Genomic DNA, 22,892 nt, shown 5'->3' with positions numbered 1-22,892 from the left:
GCAATGACCCTAAAGCTGCTAAGCCAGCAAACAGCGCAGGAAGAAATCCTCCTCGTTTTGGTACAGGAATAATTCGCGCACGTTTACTAAATATTGCTCTGCACTTTGGAGAAATTCTCGCTCTTGCTGCGCGTAACGCCTTAGTAATAGCTACACGAGGATTGTATTCCCCTCGAATAGCTTTTTGCGCAGCCTTTATAACATCTTTCCATCCAACAGTTTTTACTTTCTTCTTCTTCTTCATGTCGTTTGGATATCGTTGTTTCACCATGCTGGACACGACTTTACTAGTCAAGAGCAAATCATAAACTAACCGTTGCCTCTTGTTTCGTTTAATATATATATATTACTATTACGTACTTTATGATTCAGTTATCATGAAGATTATAAAGCAGCAAGACACGCTACCTGTTACCGACATTGTACCACATCTCTTACCTAGTTCTAGTACAACTACAAGAAAACGTCATGGAACGTTGTTTCCTTTTACTGTGCGATGTATTATATCAGGTCCGTCGGGATGCGGTAAAACAAATCTTTTACTCACACTTATTACTTCTGTAAATGGTATACGCTTCGAGAATATTTACGTTTTCGCAAAGTCACTCTATCAGCCGCTATATACTATTCTACAAACTGTAATGCACGATCTAGTTAAAGATGGAATAAGATATTTTAAATTTAATTCACATGAGCAAGTACCATCACCAGACGATGTGCTTCCTAATTCTCTAATGATCTTTGATGATGTCGCAACAGAACAGCAAAACGTTATTCGTGCATTCTTTAGTATGGGTCGACATAAATATGTTGATTGCATCTATTTGTGCCAAACCTATTCTCGTGTGCCCAAGCAGTTGATACGCGACAACGCAAATGTTATTGTGCTTTTTCGGCAAGATGAGCGCAACATGCGACATGTGTATAACGATCATGTTAACACTGATATGACATTCGATGACTTTAAACGTATGTGTGCTAAATGTTGGTCATTACACCGTTACAGCTTTTTAGTTATTGATAAAGAAAGTGATGTACAGCATGGACGATATCGCATGGGTTTCGATCATTTTATATGCATTAACACAGAATTACAGTAACTACTTGATTAAAAACCACCATCATGTTAACATCTAGCAAGGAGATCACAAAACATATCATCCAAGCTCGAAACAATATTCGACGGAAATTTAAAGAGCTTAAACGTATTCAAGCAGACACGGATTTATTTTTAAAAACACAACTAAGTACACCACTCAAAGAAATTTTTAATTCTACTTCATTACCGCAGTCTACTTCAAGTTTTGCTTCTATGCAAACATCATATCATAAAGAGAAGCATGAAGAAGAAGAAAAGCATGAAGAAGATACGGAAGAGAAGAAGCAGGATGTAGATCAAGAAGAGGAAGATAAGGAAGAAGAAGAAGAAGAACTTAATGATGCATCACCATCTAAGCGTGTTGAGTTTTTAACTACAGATGTTATTGCAGAAACACCTACTACATCGACGCAAAATCTACCATCTTTGTCTGAGGTTATGATTACACCAGAATATCGCAATCAGTTTAGAACTTTTATTCAAGATACCTATGGATCTCTCTTTGCACCTTATATAGAAAAACTTTTTACAGGACAAACTGACACTACCTATGGTATTCGCTACGAAGATGACTGTTTCCGGATAGGAAATTCAAATGTTAAGATTAATAGCAACAAACTCATTGTAAAAGGTGTTACCTATAAACCTACGAAAGGACTCTTAGAACTTCTTTTCTCACGAATACCTGACAAGGATATAATTTTACAAGATGATCTTAAAAAGTATAAAGCAATACTTTTTGCTACCGATGCAACACGACGTAATTACAAGAGAACAGAAGCTGTAAATGCGAATAAGAGTTACAAGTATCGTGAGTTTATTTCTAAGCTGTTTCCGACTGCACGTAGTCTAGACGTTATCTACAAGCCTTTGTTGCCGTATGTGGATGTAAGATACTGGAATGACCCAAACTTACTCGTTGAACGATTACAACTTTTAAGAGCATCGCAAGAGGCTGGTCACACTGGTCACGGATCAGAAATTCTAGAAATAGAAAGAGAACTACGTTATGCCGGTATTATTTTATAATGGCTCGTCAAGAGAAGATCTCACCTGTAAAGGTAAACATCGCACATGAGTTACATAAACCAGCACGTCGCACCTACTGTCGCACACGCGTTATTACACGAGGAAAAGATGATCTCTGGCAAGCAGACTTAGTAGAAATGATTCCATATGCTTCTAGTAATAAGGGCTATAAGTATCTACTTACTGTTATCGATGTGTACTCAAAGTTTGCTTTTGCACAACCCGTGCGTTCTAAAACAGCAGCTCAAGTTAAAGAAGCATTTAAACATATTGTTGAAGAATCGAAACGCTGCCCAAGGCTTCTTCAAACTGATCAAGGTAAAGAGTTTTACAACAAGGATTTTTCTTCTTACCTCAAGTTACTTGGCATTCAACACTACTCTACGTTCAGTAATCTCAAGGCAAGTGTTGTAGAACGCTTTAATCGTACACTCAAAACAATGATGTGGCGAGAATTTACAGCGCAAGGTTCATATCGTTGGATTGATCTGCTACCTAGACTTTTATCTACCTACAACGATACACCTCATCGCACTATCGGAACAAAGCCACGTCTTGTTACAAAGAATACACCTCGTCTAGATGCTATTCATCTTGTAATCAAAACAGCTGATCCACGTCGCTATCGCTTTAAAGAAGGTGATTTCGTTCGCATCAGCAAACACAAGTCTATCTTTGCAAAAGGATACACACCTAACTGGAGCACTGAAATTTTTCAAATCAGAAGTGTTAAGCTTACTAATCCAGTTACGTATTTACTTCGCGATCTCAGAGGACAGCCTATTGAAGGAGGATTCTACATCGAAGAACTGCAGAAAACAAAATACCCTGATCACTATTTAGTTGAACGTGTTATTCGACGTCGTGGTAATAAACTGTATGTTAAATGGCTTGGTTTTAATAACAGCTTTAATTCATGGATTAATAAAGAGGATGTACTTTAAATCTTATGTGTGTTTTCTTTTAATCCTCTACGTTTCCTTTCTTCTAAGTCACTAGGACATGCTGTAGGATTAAACAACACCTGTAATATGTTTTGACAATTCATATTTATTTTAGACTATATACATACATTTTTATCCTTTGTTCATGTTACGGTCTTTGTCACTCAGTTTTTCGTTTTATTGCACCAACAACGACAAGTGCTGCTATATTCTTCTGAGCAGCTAAAGCACTAGGTAATAACACATACACACACACACAGCATAACTTTACGAAGCAGATTTTAACAGCTACACTCTATGCAGGCAGCATGTAACTACGTATCAGGCGAACGTGTTCTAGGGCCGCAGGGGAGATGAAGCACGAAGAAAAGAAGATCAATCACTCTATTGATGAGTCCACGCCCAACATGCTTCCTCATCTTTCTCCCACCACGTTTCTTCACCTTTTCCTTGTTTACTCTCTCCACAGCCATGATAAGTGTTTATAAGCGAAGACAACTCGTTAGTTTTAGGTCCGTGATACAGTTTAATTAGTTGACATGTACGGCACTGTCTCACAGAAGGTCTTCTAGCTAAACTCACGTGTTCATGATGTAAACTACACGTTTGAAGCTCTGACAAAACAGGATCTTGAGTCCACTCACGAGGCACCTTATCCCAAATCTTCTTTACAGCATTCGCAGCTACATTGACCAAAAATGCCTTTGGTAATGCATTTAACTCTTCTTCAGTAAAAGTGTTTAGTTTCTTTTTGCATGCATAAAACTTTACGATCGCCTTTTCAACTGCGTTACACTTAGTATCTGTTAGAAATGACATGATGTCTTTACTCTACAAATGTTTCTTTTACACTAAGGTTATTTCGACACTGCACTTTACATATGTTGTTCACTTCCCGACATGCACTGCGACACAACCAATCAAAGAGCATGCATACATGTTGTAAAGACTGTTTAGTTGTTTCTCTACTATGCTCTTTCGGAAGAGTTTTAAATGATGGGCACCCCAATTCATGCATGTCGATAACTTCACATGATGATGGTAGAAAATCACGCAACCATTCTTTCTTTTCACAACCCTTTAAAAGAACAAGATCTGCTCTTGACAAATGTGCATTCATCATTAAAGGTAGGAAACGATAAGGTATTCCTTTTTCTTCCCACTTCAAACCTAAATTGTTTTCAATCCACTGAGTCTGCTTTTTATCTTCATCTGTTTGCAAACAGTAAGGGAACGGTGGACTAAATACTAAACTAACAAGTTTTGGTGCCCACAACACACAGCAATCTAACACAGCCACCTCTTTAAACACAAACTTGTTTCCGTTTACTTTAAAGCCTTGCACATCAACTATTAATGTTTTCGTCATGTTTGCATTCCACACTCTATCACTGTTTCCCGAAGACTAAAGCTTTTAGTCAACGAACGGGTTTAAACATGCATGATAACGTCATCACTGCAGCACGTGCTTACTCTAGCTTACTCGATGCGTGATTAAACTTGTTCGAATTAACCGCCATCACATAGAGTGCAGCAGCGAGGTAAGCGATGTAAGATGGTGGTAGCTAAAGATGGCAGCACGGTGCTCTGTTGATTAAAGATGGCTGCTTGTCAAAAAGATTTTTTCAAGTTATCCGCCACCACATAGAGTGCAGCACTGAGGTTTGCGATGCAATATGGCGGGTGACAGCTTGTCAAAGGTAAGTAGCTAAAGAGGGCAGCACTAAGGTTAGCAATGCAAGATGGTGGATGACAGCTGTGACGTAAAATATTACCCGCAAGATAGCACCACGATGCCCTTTTCATTAAAGATGGCAGCTAGAATTTTTCAAATTAACCGCCTCAAAGGTAAGTAGCTAAAGAGGGCAGCACTGTTCTCTCTGGATTAAAGATGGCAGCTTGTCGAAAAGAATTTTTCAAATTAACCGCCTCAAAGGTAAGTAGCTAAAGAGGGCAGCACTGTTCTCTCCGGATTAAAGATGGCTGCTTGTCGAAAAGAATTTTTTCAAATTATCCGCCACCACAAAGAGGGCAGCACGGTGCTCTCTTGATTAAAGATGGTAGATGACAGCTGAAGAGCGAGTAGAATTTGTTTCCAAATAAGAGCACGTAGAATTTGCCGCCACCACATAGAGTGCAGCACTGTTCTCTCTAGATTAAAGATGGTGGATGACAGAAAAGCGCATAGGTTTGTAAAGCACGTAGAATTTGCCGCCACCGCATAGAGTGCAGCACTGTTCTCTCTAGATTAAAGATGGTGGATGACAGAAAAGCGCATAGGTTTGTAAAGCACGTGGAATTTGCCGCCACCACATAGAGTGCAGCACTGTTCTCTCTAGATTAAAGATGGCGGATGACAGCTGTCAGAAAAGCACATAGGTTTGTAAAGCACATGGAATTTACCGCCACCACATAGAGTGCAGCACTGTTCTCTCTGGATTAAAGATGGCGGATGACAGCTGTCAAAAAAGCACGTGAGTATGTTTTCAAACAAGAGCACGTGGAATTTTTCAATTTGCCGCCACCACATAGAGGGCAGCACTGTTCTCTCTGGATTGAAGATGGCGGATGACAGCTGTCAAAAAAGCACGTGAGTATGTTTTCAAACAAGAGCACGTGGAATTTTTCAATTTGCCGCCACCACATAGAGGGCAGCACTGTTCTCTCTGGATTAAAGATGGCGGATGACAGCTAACGAAATTGCCCGCATGATAGCAGCACAGTGCTCTATTGATTAAAGATGGCGGATGACAGCTGTCAAAAAAAAAGCACGTAGCTTTGTTTCCCAACAAGAGCACATAGAATTTTTCAAATTGCCGCCACCACATTTCAAAGGTATCTAGCTAAAGAGTACAGCACTGTGCTCTGTTGATTAAAGATGGTGGATGGTAGCTGTCAAAAAAGCACGTGAGTTTGTTTCCAAACAAGAGCACGTGGAATTTTTCAATTTGCCGCCACCACATAGAGGGCAGCACGGTGCTCTCTTGATTAAAGATGGCTGCTGTCACGTGGAATTGTCTGCTACCACAGGTATCTAGCTAAAGAGGGCAGCACTGAGGTTTGCGATGCAATATGGCTGCTGTCAAAAAGCATTTTTCAAATTATCCGCCACCACATTTCAAAGGTAAGTAGCTAAAGAGGGCAGCACTGTGCTCTAAGAAAAATTCTACAGCGGCCATCTCTCGACGCTAATTGAGCACTAAGGTTTAGACCCGTCAAGATAGCAGCACTGCCGATGACAGGTGACGAAAGAGGGCAGCACGGTGCTCAAAGATGGCGGATGGCAGCTGTCAAAAAGCATGTGGCTGTCAAAAAGCACGTGGCTTTGTTTACCTCTCGCTAGTTAGGTTAAGTTGGTACCACCGAGGTTTATTCCCGTCAAGATGGCAGTACTGAGGTTTGCGATGCGTTGTTGTCTGTCAAAAAGCACGTGGCTTTGTTTACAAATCTGTCAAAAAGCACGTGGCTGTCAAAAAGCACGTGGCTTTGTTTATCTCTAGCTAGTTAGGTTAAGTTGGCACTACTGAGGTTTAGGCCCGTCAAGATGGCAGTACTGAGGTTAGCGATGCGTTGTTGTCTGTCAAAAAGCACGTGGCTTTGTTTATAAATTCAAATTTCGCGCTAGTTAGGTTAAGTTGGCAGTACTGTCGCGCTAGTTAGGTTAAGTTGGCAGTACTGGAAGAGGCCACTGGCTGAGGTGGAGGTGGCCACTGGGAGCCGGAGGTGGCGGTGGCTGCAGAACTGTCCAATTATACTACTTACATCACCCTCGTATAAATAATGTTTAACATTATTTGACACTGTGTGTGTGTGTGTGTGTGTGTGTGTGTGTGTGTGTGTGTGTGTGTGTGTGTGTGTGTGTGTGTGTGTGTGTGTGTGTGTGTGTGTGTGTGGGGTCGATAATACCACGTAAAGAACGTAATCTCATTCGCACTTGACCTCTGATGGCGCTACAGTAATGAGAAGTACTTTTGAATGGATTAGCTTAAATTCACTAAAGCTGAGCTATGTGCGTTATCTGCGAAGCGGATCTAATGTGTGGTTGTGTGAGGGCACTCAGCTCGCTTAAATGATCACTACCAGGTGCAGCAGAAGCTATGGATCTTTTACATAATGCGTATTGTTCCGTCATCTGACGTATCTTATCTGAGACCTGGCACCACAACAATGATAACAGCTCCGTAGAATGTTGCTGACATATCAGTGACCTTCCTCATAACAAAAGTGATAACCTTGACCAGGGAGAAATGTGAGAAAGAGCGATGGTTCGGATCAGCACAAAACTGTTTATGTGATGGCAATTTATACGAGGACACAGGCTAAAAAACGCCGTACCAGTTTGAAAAACTGAGCGAGATGAACAGAGGGAAGAATCTGAAAGCGTTCTAAAATATTAACCGCACACAGTTCACTCAAAGCGTCCGCCACTAAGAACGGTTCTCAAAAATATTCAGGGTCACGACACGTAATCGACACACTTTTCAAGGGTTTGTTTTTAGGATGTCACCCTACTTTCAGATTGCATAATCGAATATATGCGTTAAATAATTTAAGTGAAATAAATATCATTTTTAGCGTCTGACTGGCCGAAGCGGTGAAAGCGTGCTTGGTTTACCCGGAAGGACGTGAGGTTCGATTCCCCGTCAGAAAAACGAAAACTTTAAGAAACGAGATTTCCACTTCTGGATGTGTACATGGCCATTAGGTTCACTCAGCTAACAACTCTACTCCACCAAGTGCTGGGGTTACGGATAGTGGAAATCTTTACCTCTGTGTGGTGTAGTGGTTAGTGTCATTAGCTTCCAACCCCGAAGGCCCGAATTATATTCCCGGCTCAGCCACGAAATTTAAAGAGTGGTACGAGGGCTAGAACGGGGTTCACTCAGCATCTGGAGGTCAAGTGAGCAAAGGGGTGTTCGATTCCCACCTCAGCCATCCTAGAAGTGGTTTTCCGTGGTTTCACACTTCTTCTCCAGGAAAATGTCGATATGGTACCTAAATTAATGCCACGGCCGCTTCCGTCCCTCTTCGTTGTCCATCCCATTTCCCTGCAAGGCCTCTGGTCAGCACAGCAGGTTTTTAATTTCGTGTGGCTATTTCTGGCCAAGTGCAGCCCTTGTAAGGCAGACCCTCCGATAGGGGTGGGCGACATCTGCCATGTGTAGGTAACTGCGTGTTATTGTGGTGGAGGATAGTGTTATGTGTGGTGTGTGAGATGCGGGGATATTGGGGACAGCACAAACACCCAGCCCTCGGCCCATTGGATTAACCAATGAAGGTTAAAATCCCGGACCAGGCTGGGAATCGAACCCGGGACCCTCTGAACCGAAGGCCAATACGCTGACCATTCAGCCAACGAGTCGGACATAATAGCAGGTGAGGCCGCCTGGGCGAGGTAGTGATCCTCCTCCCCAGGGAAAAAACATCCTCGGATGGTAAACGGATTAAGAAAGAAAGGAAGAAAGAAGGGAATTCTTTACCTTCCACCCCTCCAGGGGCCCTCATGGCCTATACGTACATGAATTTCGTTTACTTTGCGTTTTTAAAAGGTCATTTTGTACAGAATATAGTGAATTGAGTATATGAACAAGTTTAAAGTCTCATAACTCCCGTATGCTAAACTAACTGCGAGACGAAATTACGAAACAGTAGCGCTAACATTTGGCAATAATGAGGTATATGGTGAATTTATACTAGCGAAATTTAAGGAAACGACTATTAGAAGAATGAGCAACTCATGGTGATTCCTAAAAAGGGCTACCTACCGGTGCTGAACGGAAAGGACTTTACAGGGAGAAGAAGAGAAGTACGTTCGGTCAGGTAGCAGTGCAAGCATTATCGACAGGGGTTCACCAATGGATGCAGACATCGAAATGAGTACCGGTGATAAGCCCATGAATGTCATTACATATACTTGCGGTCGTGCCCCGACACAACCTATCCTATTTCTCCCCAATTGTTTAATATCACTTTAAGTCAATGGCGAATATATGAAGCATGCAAAGCTTGCTCTGCATGCTCTAAGGTACCTTCTGGTAATGTGACGGGTGTAAATAAAGAAGTGGGAACGCAGTCGAGATGTGTTGTCGATGTGTGGCGTTGAAGTTAAGAGTGTCGATTTCACCGCACTAAAGCAAGTTTTCAAAAGGTGATCAGCGTTCGTGGATTAAAATCAAGGTTACCCGTGCCAAATGCGAAGGTTGTGTTGGCAACTGTTTATTTACAACAGGTACAAAAGAGTTACATGTTAGCAACCTGTACTGTCCTTCAATATAGTCACCAGCGTTGTGTATTCGTAGTATACCTTTAGCAGAGCCTGTTCTGTTGATGGTGCAAATGGAGCGGTCTACTGCCTGTCGAATCTCTGCAACAGTTCTGAAGCGATTGCTCATGAATCGTCTGGTTTCGATCACTGTCCAGTAACGCGACAAGAGCATGCACTTCTTCTTCTCTCATAGGACGACCTGCCGGATGAATGTCCGCCACAGTTTGTCGACCATCGTTGAAGGCTTTTTTCCCAACGTGCCACTGCTCTGTAAGGCAATGCAGATTCCCCGCAAGCCTCTTGAAGACCTTGATGACCCTGTCGTGCTGTACGACCTCTGACACATTCAATCTTGATCCAACTCCGTTGTTCCTGTTTGGAAAACATAGTGACAACGTTACATTAGACCGCTAGCTCACAAGTGACCGTGTTTCTCTCGCTTGTGCGCACGCAGGTGATGTGGGAAGGGCGAGTCTATTTGTTCTGAGGTAAGGTAGGTATGTAACCAACGTGTTCTATCAGCGATAATATTAGATTCCGTTGCAGTGTTGCCACTATTTAAGTTCCAACCCTCGTAATCATTAAAATGTTATCAAGGATTGCACGAAGCCTGTGACAAGAATGTATTACCGTACAGAAGGGTTGCACGCTGGGTCGAGGCGTTTCGTACGGGTTGGAATGAGGCTGCGTACGGATTTGCACCGCACAGGTCGGCCGTCCATTCCTCAAGATCAGACTGACATCGTAAGTGGTCTCATTCCCGTAGACCATCGATGGACTGCTCGGGAATTATCCGTGGAGGTTGGTCTCTGTCATCAAACAGTGCGGCATTTACTGACGAAATGTCTTAACATGAGGAAAATTGCGTCCCGTTGAGTTCCACATCAACTCACCGAAGTAAAGAAATGGCACCAGTATGCACTGGCTGGCACCGCAACAAAGGAGACGCATTTCTGCAGCCTATTGTCGCCATTGTTGAGCCGTGGGCACGAGCCTTCGAGCCTTAATTAAGGCGTCAATCGAATGAATGCCGTCAGCCAGGTTCGCCACGTCCACCCAGTCGGATGAAGCTTATGCTGGTTGTGGCATGCGGCTACGAGGGTGTTATTCTTACACATGCTTTTCCTGAGGAACAAACCGTCAACAATGACTACTATTGCCGATATCTGGAGCGATATCTCCTTCCGGCTACGCGGCGCAAACCTGCACGTTTATTGAGAGACGATCACCCTATCGTGTTGCATGACAGCGCACATTGTCATATCGCAATAAAATGTCAAGCTCTTATTGCAACGGTGGCATTGGGAGGTCTTGGAACACCCTCCGTACTCACCAGACATGAGTCCCTGTGACTTCGACCTGTTTGTGAAGTTGAAGGAACACGTCCAAGGCCGCCTGTTTCCTGACGTGGCATCTGTACTCCGCGCAGTAGGGGGTTTCGTCTCGGTGATCAACAGAGAACGCCTTACCAACGGTCCCCAACGGCTCTCGGACATTTGGGAAAAGGTAATAGTTTTCATGGATGACTACATTGAAGGAATCTAATACAATATTGCCACTTCTTTATTTACGTCCCTCGTCAATATACTTGTTATACAATTTTCATATCAGGGACTACAACACAAAAGTGGGGAACGCAGTGCTGTATACAGCCGAGACGAAGACACGTGGAAGGCATGGGGCAGAGCAACTAAAGAAAGAAGAAAGAAAAATTCTGAGAAATACACTGGAACCAAAAAGAGGAGGTGAAAGATGCGAACGAACATCAAGGGATGAACTGTACCGAAACACGAGACCGATCTCTGAAGAAATTACACATTGCTTCTGAGTTGCTCTACACTGCACTGCACGCACACCTGGACTGAACTGAGGGAACAGAAGAAACAAATAGCACTGGCGCCGTCTCAAGGTCAAGCAGACCTGCCAACTGCAGGAGAGCCAAATTTGCAGAGTTGATGAATCACACACCACAAACTAGAATAGTGTATGTGACTTTGTACAGATTCTAGGACACATTAAAACTAGGGAGTTCTTTTTCAAACACCCTGTGTTATTGGAGACAACGAGTAGTACGAGAGGAAAGACAGGAACTATGTGGGTTGTCGAACTTTGGAAGAACTAGACAGAGACGGGGATCAAGGTGGAGAGGACTGAGGACTGGAGAAATACGTAAAATATACCCAACAAATATGCCAGAACTTAATCTATACTAATATTATAAAGAGGAAAAATTAGTATGTTTGTTTGTAACGAACAGACTCAAAAACGACTGACCCGATTTTAAAAATGACTTCACCTATAGAAAGCTACATTGCCAGTGAGTAACATGGGCTGTATTTTATTTTCAAAACAATTCGAGGTGGGGGGCACTGGCGAGAAATATAAAAATAATAGGCTAATATAGGCAAAATATAGAATTTGTCGTATAAGGACGAGGCAAAGCTCAATATAACCCTCTTGACGCAAAGAACAAAACTCGGTAGGCCCTCCGGGCCCGAAAACCATGTTTTAAGGGCCTATAACCAACCGTTACGGAGATATTGGCACCACACTACCCCTGTTCTAGGAATGGGATAAAGTAATGAACTGCCGTAAGCATGGCAACGTCAGCTCCAGGATCCTACAGCAGTGAAATTATCTACAATTCACAAAAACCTAACATGTTACAGACGTGAAAATTTATATTTGGAATCCATTTAAAAATAAAAGAACACAAATATTCGTTTTCAGAAAATCCATTTATGGGGGGGGGGGGGTGAAAAGAAGTGAGGAAGGATTTGAATTATTTATATGAGGATACATATATCTTAAAAAATGAAGATGTTACAGACTTTAAAATTGGTACTTGTAATCTCCTTTAAAAATGAACACACTCTTTTTGGAAAATCCACTTAAGGGGTGAAAAGAATAAACAAATCGGGTGAATTTTTAAAATGATATCTTCTTCTCCTATCGCTTTTACCTACACCTGTGGGGTTGCGGGTGCAAACTGTGTCGCACATGTGGATTTGAGACCGTTTTACGGCTAGATTCCCTTCCTGACGGCAACCGGTAGGCTATGTGTAAGGATGTAATCTGTAGTTCTATACTAATATTATAAAGAGGAAACATTTGTACATTTGTTTTGTAACGGATAGACTCAAAAACTACTGAACCGATTTTAAAAATGACTTCACCTATAGAAAGCTACATTGCCAGTGAGTAACATGGGCTGTATTTTATTTTCAAAACAATTCGATGGGGGCGACGGGGAGAGATATAAAAATATTAAAATAATAGGCTAATATAGGCGAAATCGTATTTGTCGTACAAAGACGAGACAAAGCTCATTTTAAGCCCCTTGGCGCAAAGAACAAAACTCGGTAAACCCTTCGGGCCCGAAAGCCATGTTCTAAGGCCCTAAAACCAACCGTTATGGAGATATTGGAACCACACTACCTACCCCTGCTCTAGGAATCGGATAAAGAAACGAACGGCCGTAACCATGGCAACGTCAGCTCCAGGATTCTACAGCAGCTAGATTATGCATGTACGTTTGGGCATAGCTGCCAACCAAAATTGATACACATAACTTACGACTTACTACCTGGGAAAAATAAACTGTTGTGTAAGACGCTCATAGCACTCCTTTGGGCGGGGATGGAAAGGGAGTGAAGTATAAAAATAACAGCCCCGGAGATCTCCGTAGTACAGTGACCAGCGGTTGCCGACGGGCGTCCGGTTTTACGTACTGGCTTAGGTTTCAGCATTTTGCGGAGTTCTGTTACCTATAGTTTAAACTATTTTCTATCAAATCATGGAGTAGAAGGATCACTGATGTTATTAGTGCCGATATTTTGGTCCACTTTCACGATCATTGTAACCATGATAATCAACCTATATACTGTACACAATTGTCAAGATGGTGCGCCCATGACTTGAGAAAATTTCTCAACATTTCTACTCAGATTCATTATATGATGTGCGACATGAGTGACAAGCCCTGAGAATTATAATTCTCGATAATTATAGTAGTTTATTTCATGCATCGCGTATTTCCTTGATCATTTGTAATAGTTACGAAATGTCGGATCAAACATATTCAATAATATTTATATTTGTGGTACTATCTAGCGGAAGTATACTTACACTAAACCTGCAGCTTTGTGAAGGGAGCAGGTATATCTAGGTGGGAATGAAGTAGAAACATGGTAGCAAAAGTTCTTAGAGGTCGACGCTAATTAGGAACTAATATTTAGAGGCCTCCGTGAAGAAAAGAAGAAGATACACTATAATTCGAAACGTGACAAATAATTTCTACGTACTTAAGTAAATACATCAGTGATATAAATATCTAATGAAGTCAGTCACACCGATAGTATGAGTAACTAAAGCCAGTTTCTGATAACCCGTACTAAGAACGGGTACTATCAGAACCATTGATCCACCTACGTCACCTAGTCGTTCCCTTTTCCAAATACCTACAGTAGAGGATCTAATTCGTTTTGTCACCATTTCATTACTAAATATCCATCCCTACAACCGTCCCTTAGTCCTCACTCACTTACAAGCCGCAGCAAACCAAACATTTAATCTTCATTTTCTTACCACCCATTCCGGCCTAAATTCGCACTTCCACTTTACTCCATTAGAAACCCTTGTCTGAACACATCCCCAGCCCCCTCAGCTCCTGCACCCACATCCTAGCATTGCATCCTCCCCAATATTTTTAATCACTGAATACACTTACATCCTGTTAAATGTCGTCTTGTGAGTGCATCACGAAATTAATATTACTCTTCACATATTGGCCCCTCTATCTTCAGAAGAGATCATCATGGTGAAGGAATCAACGGAAAATTTCTAATCAGCACTGTGTTAAACTTTGGAACTTCATACGTGACTGTAAAAATAAAACTCATTAATTTATGCTAATATCTCAAGTACTGTCAAACTGTAAACCGTATTTAAATATCAATGTACAAAAAAACAAAAATATATATGCCCTCCCCATCAAAAAATTGAAAAAAATAAAAATAAAAATGAAAATAAAAATTATATGCCCTCCCCCACAACAAAAAAACCCTTCCTTTACCCACCTTCCTTTCCCATTATATTTAATCCTTGCACACATCCTCAATAATTAAATACCATCCGCACACACCTGCTAACTCCATACATCAAACTACCCTCCTCCCCATACCATCACTCCTTCTCCAACCCGCCGAAACTCCTGGCCAGAGTGAAGGCGTTACCTTCAGGGTAGCCCGCCCCTCCCCTTCAGGGAGGGGAATGAAAACTAGGAATAGATAGGTAGATATAGAACGGGTACTTCTGCTAGTGACAGATAAAGTTACAGGAATAGGATAGAGAAGCACCAGTGAGGAACACTAGACAAGAGGATACTGAAAATATCACTTGAAGAAAGAGAGTGGAGAGAAACGATGGAGAGGTTCTGGGAGGAGGAGAAGAAGAAGAAAGCCCAAATCATAACAAAGCTACCCGTGCTTCTACAGAGGCTGTAACGAAAGAAGAAGTTATATAATTGCCCACATGATTTTTTAAATTGTATCCATTGTTTCTCAGGTTATGCTGCAATCAAGTATATGTAAGTCAGGCAAGTTAGACTGCAAGTCAGTATATGGACTGCATACACTTGACAACAGTACCTCAGAAGCCTGGGGACATCTTGTTATCTCAGGAACAGGCCATGGCAAGACGGACGACAGAGAGTGGGGAAATTCGTAGTTTTACGCTCTTTAAAACTATGACCCTCTCTGCATGCACTGGACGGTCACGAAACACAATTATTCTCCATTCGAGAACTCCACACATCTTTCTTTCTTTCTTTCTTTCTTTCTTTCTTTCTTTCTTACTTTCTTTTCTTCTTCTTCTTCTTCTTTTTTTCTTCTTCATTATCTGTTTACCCTCCAAGGTTGAATTTTCCTCGGACTCATCGATGGTTTCCACCTCTACCGCCTCAAGTGCAGTGTCCTGGAGCTTCAGACTGGATCGGGAGATACAACTGGTGAGGATGACCATTACCTCGCCCAGGCGGCCTCGGCTGCTATGCTGAACAGGGGTCTTGCGGGGGGATGAGAAGATTGGAAGGGATAGACCAGGAAGAGGGAAGGAAGCGGCCGTGGCCTTAAGCTAGGTATCATCGCGGCATTTGCCTGGAGAAGAAGTGAGAAAGCACTGAAAACCACTTCCAGGATGGCTGAGGTGGGAATCGAACCTACCTCTACTCAGTTGACCTCCCGAGGCTCAGTGGACCCCGTTGCAGCCCTCGTACCACTTTTCAAAAATGTCGTGGCAGAACCGAGGATCGAACCCGGGCCTCCGGGGGTGGCAGGTAATCACACTAATCACTACACCACAGAGGCTTCTTCCCGTTTCTCTTTTCAAAATCTTTAAGTCCCGTCTTCAAAGTTCCCTTGCCGGTTGCTATTGTGAGGTGTGCAGTGTTTTCACTGAAAATATTAATTTTGTAGATTGTGACGCTGGCCCCGCGATGTAGGAGTAGCTTGCCTGCCTCTTACCCGGAGGTCCTGGGTTCGATTCTCGGCCAGGTCAGTCTACGTAATTGTAATTGGTGAGCTACCTGACGGTGTGATAGCGGCCCCGCTCTAGGAAACCAAGAATAACGGCCGAGATGATCCGTCGTGCAGACCACATGATACTCCGTAAGCTGTAGGCCTTCGGGCTGAGCAGCGGTCACTTGGTAAGCCACGGCCCTTTGGGGCTGTTGCACCATGGGGTTTAGTTTTGGTTTAATGTAGCATTGTGATAATGGCATAGCATAGTAAGTGAGACTGAGGGGAGGTGCAAGAGAGCTAATGTAGCGAGCTCGCAGTTGCGATCAACAGTATTCTGTAAGGAGGAGGTCAGCTCCCAGCTGTAACTATCTTTACACCAGTCTGTATTCAGATGAACATTGCTTTACGGGAGTGAAAGTTGGGTGGACTCAGGATACCTTATTCATAAATTAGAAGTAAAAGAGTTGAAATTTACGAGAATGCCCGCTGGTCCAAACAGGTGGAAATGGCAGAAGCTTAGCAGAGGAATTTGGAAAGGGAATCACAATCCAAGGAGAGGAAATCAAAACTCTGCGATCTGTAGATGATATCGATATTTTATCTGAGTCTGCAGAAGATGTAGAGAAATTGCTGAATGATGTGGACAGAGCCTTAGGGAAGGACTACAAGATGAAAATAGTTAAGTCCAAAACAAATTTAATGGAGTGCAATCCAACGAATTCAGGTGATGCAGGAAACATTACGTTAGATGAAGTCTTAAAAGAAGTAGATGAATGTTGTTACTTGGGTAGTAAAATAAGTAACGATGGCAGAAGTAAGAAGGACATAAAATACAGACTAGCACAAGCCAGGAAGCCCTTTATTAAGAAAAGAAATTATCTGACTTCCAACATTGATGTAGAAATTAGAAATATATCTTTGAAGACATTCGTCTGGAGCGTGGCATTGTATGGAACTGAAACATGGACGATAACTAGCTCAGAAAGAAAGAGAATAAAAACTTTTGAAATGTGGTGCTGCAGAAGAATTCTGAAGGTGACATGGGTACACCAAATAATGAATGAAGAGGTACTGAATCGAATTGGTGAAGAAGAAATAGAAAGATGTGACAAAGATACCCAGGACTTGTTCAGCCGGTTTTTGATGGAAGTGTATAAGAAAGATAGAATTGGCTAAGGTATGAATATGACAAGCCGATTAGAACAGATGCAGGATGTAGTAGTTACGTAGAAATAGAAATGTTAGCAAAGGATAGGGTGGCATGGAGTGCTGCACCATACCAGTCTATGGACTGATAACTCGAACAACAACAGATACAATATTAGTTTTGGGAATCCACAGGGTTTGTATCTACATGCAAGGTGAATTACATTTCGACAATAATTAAAATTAAGCCTGAAAATTATTGAATTCAATGCCTGCGCATTCCTTCTCCTTTTTTTTAAAGGAAATTTACATTTTCTCGTAAACTTCGCGTAACTTATCTGTGACGAAAGGATTGTTTTATCATAAATGATAATGCCTGCATTGCTTGACTGGTGGCTAAAGACAAAAGCTTTTATGACTGACGATTTTATTTCATTATTTCATGCTAGTGGTATAACGTCGCACTGTCACACCGAAGGTTTTCGGCGACAACACAAGGATAGGAACATGATAGGATTAGGATGATACAGGCCGTGGCCTTAATTAAGGCATAATCCCAGCATTTGCCTGGTGTGCATAAAGATAAACCACGGAAAACCATTTCCAGGGCTGCCGGGATTTAAACCTACCCTTTTCCGAATGCAAGATCACAGCTACGCAACCCAAACTGCACAGCCAACTCGCTTGGTATTAATGAACTTATTTTCATTTGTAAATTATCACGTTGTCCGCCTCTGTGGTGTAGTCACCCATGGAGGCCCAGGTTTTCCTCCAGGCAAATGCTGGGATGGTACCTAACTTAAGACCACGGCCGGGCCGCTTCCTGTCCTCTTCCTTGTCTATCCGTTCCAATATTTCCATCTCCCCCACAAGACCCCTGTCCAGCATAACAGGTGAGGCCACCTGGGCGAGGTACTGGTCATCCTCCTCAGTTGTATCCCGGAACTAATGTCTCACGCTCCAGAAAATGCCCTTGAGGTGGTACAGGTGGGATCCCTCACTGATTCCAAGGGAAAACCAACCCTGGAGGGTAAACGGATTAAGAAAGATAGAGAAGTTATCACGTTACTCTGATTTTAAGTCATTTTAAATATTATTCTGTAGTTATTTAAAGTACTTGACTGTTTCTTCTTCAGTGCTTCAGTAAATGCACACTCGGAGAAAAAATTGGGAAGACATTTTGGGAGAACGCACGGAAAGACAATATCGACACAACTCTCACTTGAAAGTTTTAGTAGCTTTATGTATATGAATTTCCCTCTTTATCACGCCTTACGTCAGCGGTCTACAAGTGGCCACGGCTGGTCCGTGGTCCGACAGCTCGCTACTCTGACCGGTCAACCGAGCAGAGGAAGGGGGGCCACGCCTCTACCGTGGCTCAACGGCTCTACATTCGGGAGACGGATAGGGTTTTTTCCCCACCAACGGCTGTCCTGACAATGGTTTCCCGTAGTTTTCCATTCTTCTGCACTAAGGTAAATGCCGGTACAGTTCCTAGTATAGGCCACGGCCGCCAACCCCCTCACCTTCTCCGAATATCTCCCTCATCATTACAAATCTCCTGGCCTGAGAGACCACATTGCCGTCTAGGAGGTCCGCCGTCCCCTTCAAGGAAGGAATGAAAACTTGTGTAGTCGTACTAATCAAGTCACAATTTTATTTCTTCTGAGTATGTCGTCAGTGTTCCATAGACAGGCTGTTTACTCTCGTGCTCATCAATGGAGATAAGGTTTTCATAGCCCAGAAGGGAGAAATTATTAACATTTTACTGAAATATAGCATTCACTAAACAGTATATTGGTCAGCATTGCGTTGTGCTTGTAACCGATATCTGGTACCGGTGGCAAGGCAACAGAAGTCAGGATGTACGTAGTTCGAACTAATTCCGATAGACATACAGTAGCTGTGCACTTTGAAGAAATGTCCTTTGAAAAAGTACAAAAGTCGTAGTCGTAAGAGGTTCATTGTATCTGTTTTTGTAAAGAAGATATAACAGTCTATAACTGGCACCAATTTCAGCTCTTGAAACATACCAGTTGTTTCAATGAAAATGTAAACCTGCAACCTGTTTTCCAGTCTTTGACCGGGTCAGGGATGTGATGAATGAATCATATATAGGCTATTATTACGATGGGGTCGCCACTCCCAAAGTGATTTATTAATGACTGATAGATGGCATGAAATGAGAATGGAGCGTGTTACTGGAATGAATGATGACAGGGAAAACCGGAGTACCCGGAGAAAAACCTGTCCCGCCTCCGCTTTGTCCGGCACAAATCTCACATGGAGTGACCGGGATTTGAACCACGGTACCCTGCGGTGAAAGGCCGACGCGCTGCTGTCTGAGCCACGGAGGCTCAGTTGTTTCAATATCACTGTGAATGGCAAAAAGACCAGGTATTTTTATATACATGTATAGAGAAGATACGTGTGATTTATCTGAACAGTATTGACTTTTTATACAAGTTTTCGTATCAAAGGAATCATTAGTCAACGATGTGCATTCTTTTTGATCTGATGGCTGAAATCGCGTCTTTAAGCCATACATCCGTCACAGAATATTTTACTCATTCATCTCTTTCACATCTGAGCGATTCTTTTAACACATCTGAGAGTCCGAGAAAGGACTGGTAGGGTGCAGTGTTGTTTGTTTTCATCGTAACTGATGGCGCGTTGTCCAACTGAGAGAGAGGCTAGACCTGACCTAGAGGCCTTGAAGCTTTGTTTTTATTCGCCGTTCTATAAAAAGACAGCCGTCAACAGACAGCGAACAGTCATCTCATTGCTGAAGTACTTCTAATTTTAGCGGCGTTCCAGGTGTATAGCGTAGAGAATACCTCTCTATTCTAAATTGCCGAGACACTAGAAATAGGCTCTTTAAATAAACAAGCACGCCCGGTACTCGAAGGAGTTGTGAAGTCGTTAATTGCTGGCGTCATTGTTGTTGTTGTTGTTGTTGTTGTTGTGTACGGATATCAGATCAAAGTACTTGTTTGCACGAAAGATTTGTTTAGAAACTACATGTTGACTTGTTCGAATAAAAATAAAAATCTGGGCTCTTCATTCACTGAGCACACGACAAAATATCAAATCTCTTGTTTAATAGAAGCAAGAAGTTAAATTATTCCATTAAGATTAGACATGATAGAAATATGAAAGTCAACAACTATTCGTCCTGTGACTATCAATTTCTTCTTCTTCTTCTTCTTCTTAATCTGGTTACCATCCAGAGTCAGTTTTCCCTCGGACTGAGCGAGGGATCCTACCTCCACCGCCTCAAGGGCAGTGTCCTGGAGCTTCAGACTCTGGGTCGGGGGATACAACTGGGGAGGATGACCAGTACCTCGCCCACCCGGCCTCACCTGCTGTGCTGAACAGGGGCCTTTTGGGGGGATGGAAAGATTGGAAGGGATAGAAGAGGAAGAGGAAGAGGAAGAGGAAGAGGAAGAGGAAGAGGAAGAGGAAGAGGGAAGGAAGCGGCCGTGGCCTTAAGTTAGGTACCATCCCGGCATTTGCCTGGAGGAGAAGTGGAAAACCACGGAAAACCACTTCCAGGATGGTTGAGGTTGGAATCGAACCCACCTCTACTCAGTTGACCTCCCGAGGCTGAGTGGACCCCGTTCCAGCCCTCGTACCACTTTTGAAATTTCGTGGCAGAGCCGGTAATCGAACCCGGGCCTCCGGGGGTGGCAGCTAATCACACTAAGCACTACAGCACAGAGGCGAACGACTATCAATTTTTTTTAAGACTAATTGCTATTGACTATTTCTTTTTACAAGTTGGTTCACGTCGCACCGACTCAGATATATCCTATGGCGACGTTTGAATATTGAAGGGTTAGGAGTGGGAAGGAAGTGGCCGTGGCTTTAATTAAGGTACAGCTCATGCATTTACCTGGTGTGAAAATGGGAAACCACGGAAAACCATCTTCAGGGCTGCCTCACACAAGTAAGCGGAAGTAATAGCAGACTCAGCTAGAACAACTAAGAACCAATCCCACGCCCCCAAGCTGAGGGCCTCTGGTCACACTTTTAGTCGCCTCTTACGACAGCCAGACGGTAGTGTGAATGTATTCCAGTGCCCCTACCCACACGAGGATGTAGGCCTATGCTCGAAAAAATCATAAGTTACACCGTACATTAATTACCACAGTGATCAATTCTGTTCATACGGCTACATGCCTAAATGATTAGCTTGCTAGCCGTTGGCCCAGCAGCTTCCGGGTTCGATTCCCGGCCAGGTCGGTTATTTCAATTCTTACAGTATTCTTTACGTTTCATTTTTTTTTTTTTTGCTATGGGCTTTACGTCGCACCGACACAGATAGGTCTTATGGCAACGATGGGATAGGAAAGGCCTAGGAGTTGGAAGGAAGCGGCCGTGGCCTTAATTAAGGTACAGCCCCAGCATTTGCCTGGTGTGAAAATGGGAAACCACGGAAAACCATCTTCAGGGCTGCCGATAGTGGGATTCGAACCTACTATCTCCCGGATGCAAGCTCACAGCCGCGCGCCTCTACGCGCACGGCCAACTCGCCCGGTCTTTACGTTTCAGGGACACTGATAGGTCTTATGGTAACAATGATATAGGAAAGTGTTAGGAGTGGGAAGGAAGCGGCCGTGGCCTTTTTCAAGATAGCTTACGTGCCAGGGCTAAAGAGTATAAGTCAAAAGCCGCGGTATAGTAGTTAGTGTAATTAGCTGCCATCGCCGGACGCCAGGATTCGATTAGCGGCTCTGTCACGAAATTTGAAAAGTGGTACGAGGAATGGAACGGGGTCTTCTCAGCCTCGGGAGATAATCTGAGTAGGGAAGGTTTCGATTCCCACCTCAGCCATCCTGGAAGTGGTTCTCCGTGGTTTCCCACTTCTCCTACAGGCAAACACCGGCATGGTACCTAAATTAAGGCCACGACCTCCTCCTCCCCATTCCTTTCCTGTCCCTTTCAATCTCCTCATCCACCCCCCACAATGCACCTGCTGAGCATAGCAGGTGAGGCCACCTGGGCCTCGTCCCCATTATTATTCGTAGAGGGTTTGAAATATATCAGTATACCTCAGACAAATTTATTAATCTGTTTACCCTCCAGGGTTGGTTTTTCTCTCGAAATCAGCGAGAGATACCGCTCTACCGCCTCAAGGGCAGCGTCCTGGAGCGTGATACTTTGGGTCGGGGATACAACTGTGAAGGAGGACTAGTACTTCGCCCAAGCGCCCTCACCTTCTATGCTGAACAGGTGCCTTGTGGGGGTATGGGAAGATCGGAAGGGACAGATAAAGAAGAGGAAAGAAGCGGCCGTGGCCTTATGTTAGGTACCATCTCGGCATTTGCTTGGAGAAGTGGAAAACCACTGAAAACCACTTCGAGGATGTCTGTGGTGGGAATCGAACAGCCCTCTACTCAGTTGACCTCCCGAGGCTAAGTGGATCCCGTTCCAGCCCTCCTACCACCTTTCAAATTTCGTGGCAGAGCCGGGAATTGAACCTGGTACTCCGGGGTTTGCAGCTAATCACACTAACCACTACACCAAAGAGGCGGGCAAATTGCATTTTCAATATTTAATAATCGTTTTCTTTTGCTAACTGTGTAAAATTAAATCAGTGATTTCCACTACGAGGATCTGATATAACATAACTCATACTCTTACCTCCTACCTCTTACGAAAGACATAGCCCCACAATTTGCCTGAAAAAGCGGTAAACCACGAAAAAATATCTTGAGATCTGCCGACAGCGGGGTTCGACCCACTATACCCCGAAAGCGTGCTCACAGCTCCACGACCCTAATCGCACGGCCACCTCTCCCGGCGCGTGCCATCGTTGCAAGTAGCTCACCGAGTGTACACATCGTTCTACATCTGTCCTTGACCAAAAGTTCGTTGGCCATATTATC

At 43.2% G+C, this 22,892-nt stretch overlaps 1 protein-coding gene across 3 annotated transcripts in view; it reads left to right on the top strand.

Moving 5' to 3' along the window:
• Window positions 1-22,892, top strand: part of LOC136866508 (proline-rich protein 5) — a 290,564-nt gene that overhangs the window by 144,731 nt on the left and 122,941 nt on the right. The gene's annotated exons all lie outside the window — the stretch shown is intronic.

This window comes from Anabrus simplex, chromosome 3, assembly GCF_040414725.1.
Source record: "Anabrus simplex isolate iqAnaSimp1 chromosome 3, ASM4041472v1, whole genome shotgun sequence".
In the NCBI taxonomy this organism is placed as follows: domain Eukaryota; kingdom Metazoa; phylum Arthropoda; class Insecta; order Orthoptera; family Tettigoniidae; genus Anabrus; species Anabrus simplex.
This window is presented reverse-complemented; position numbering and strand designations above follow the sequence as displayed.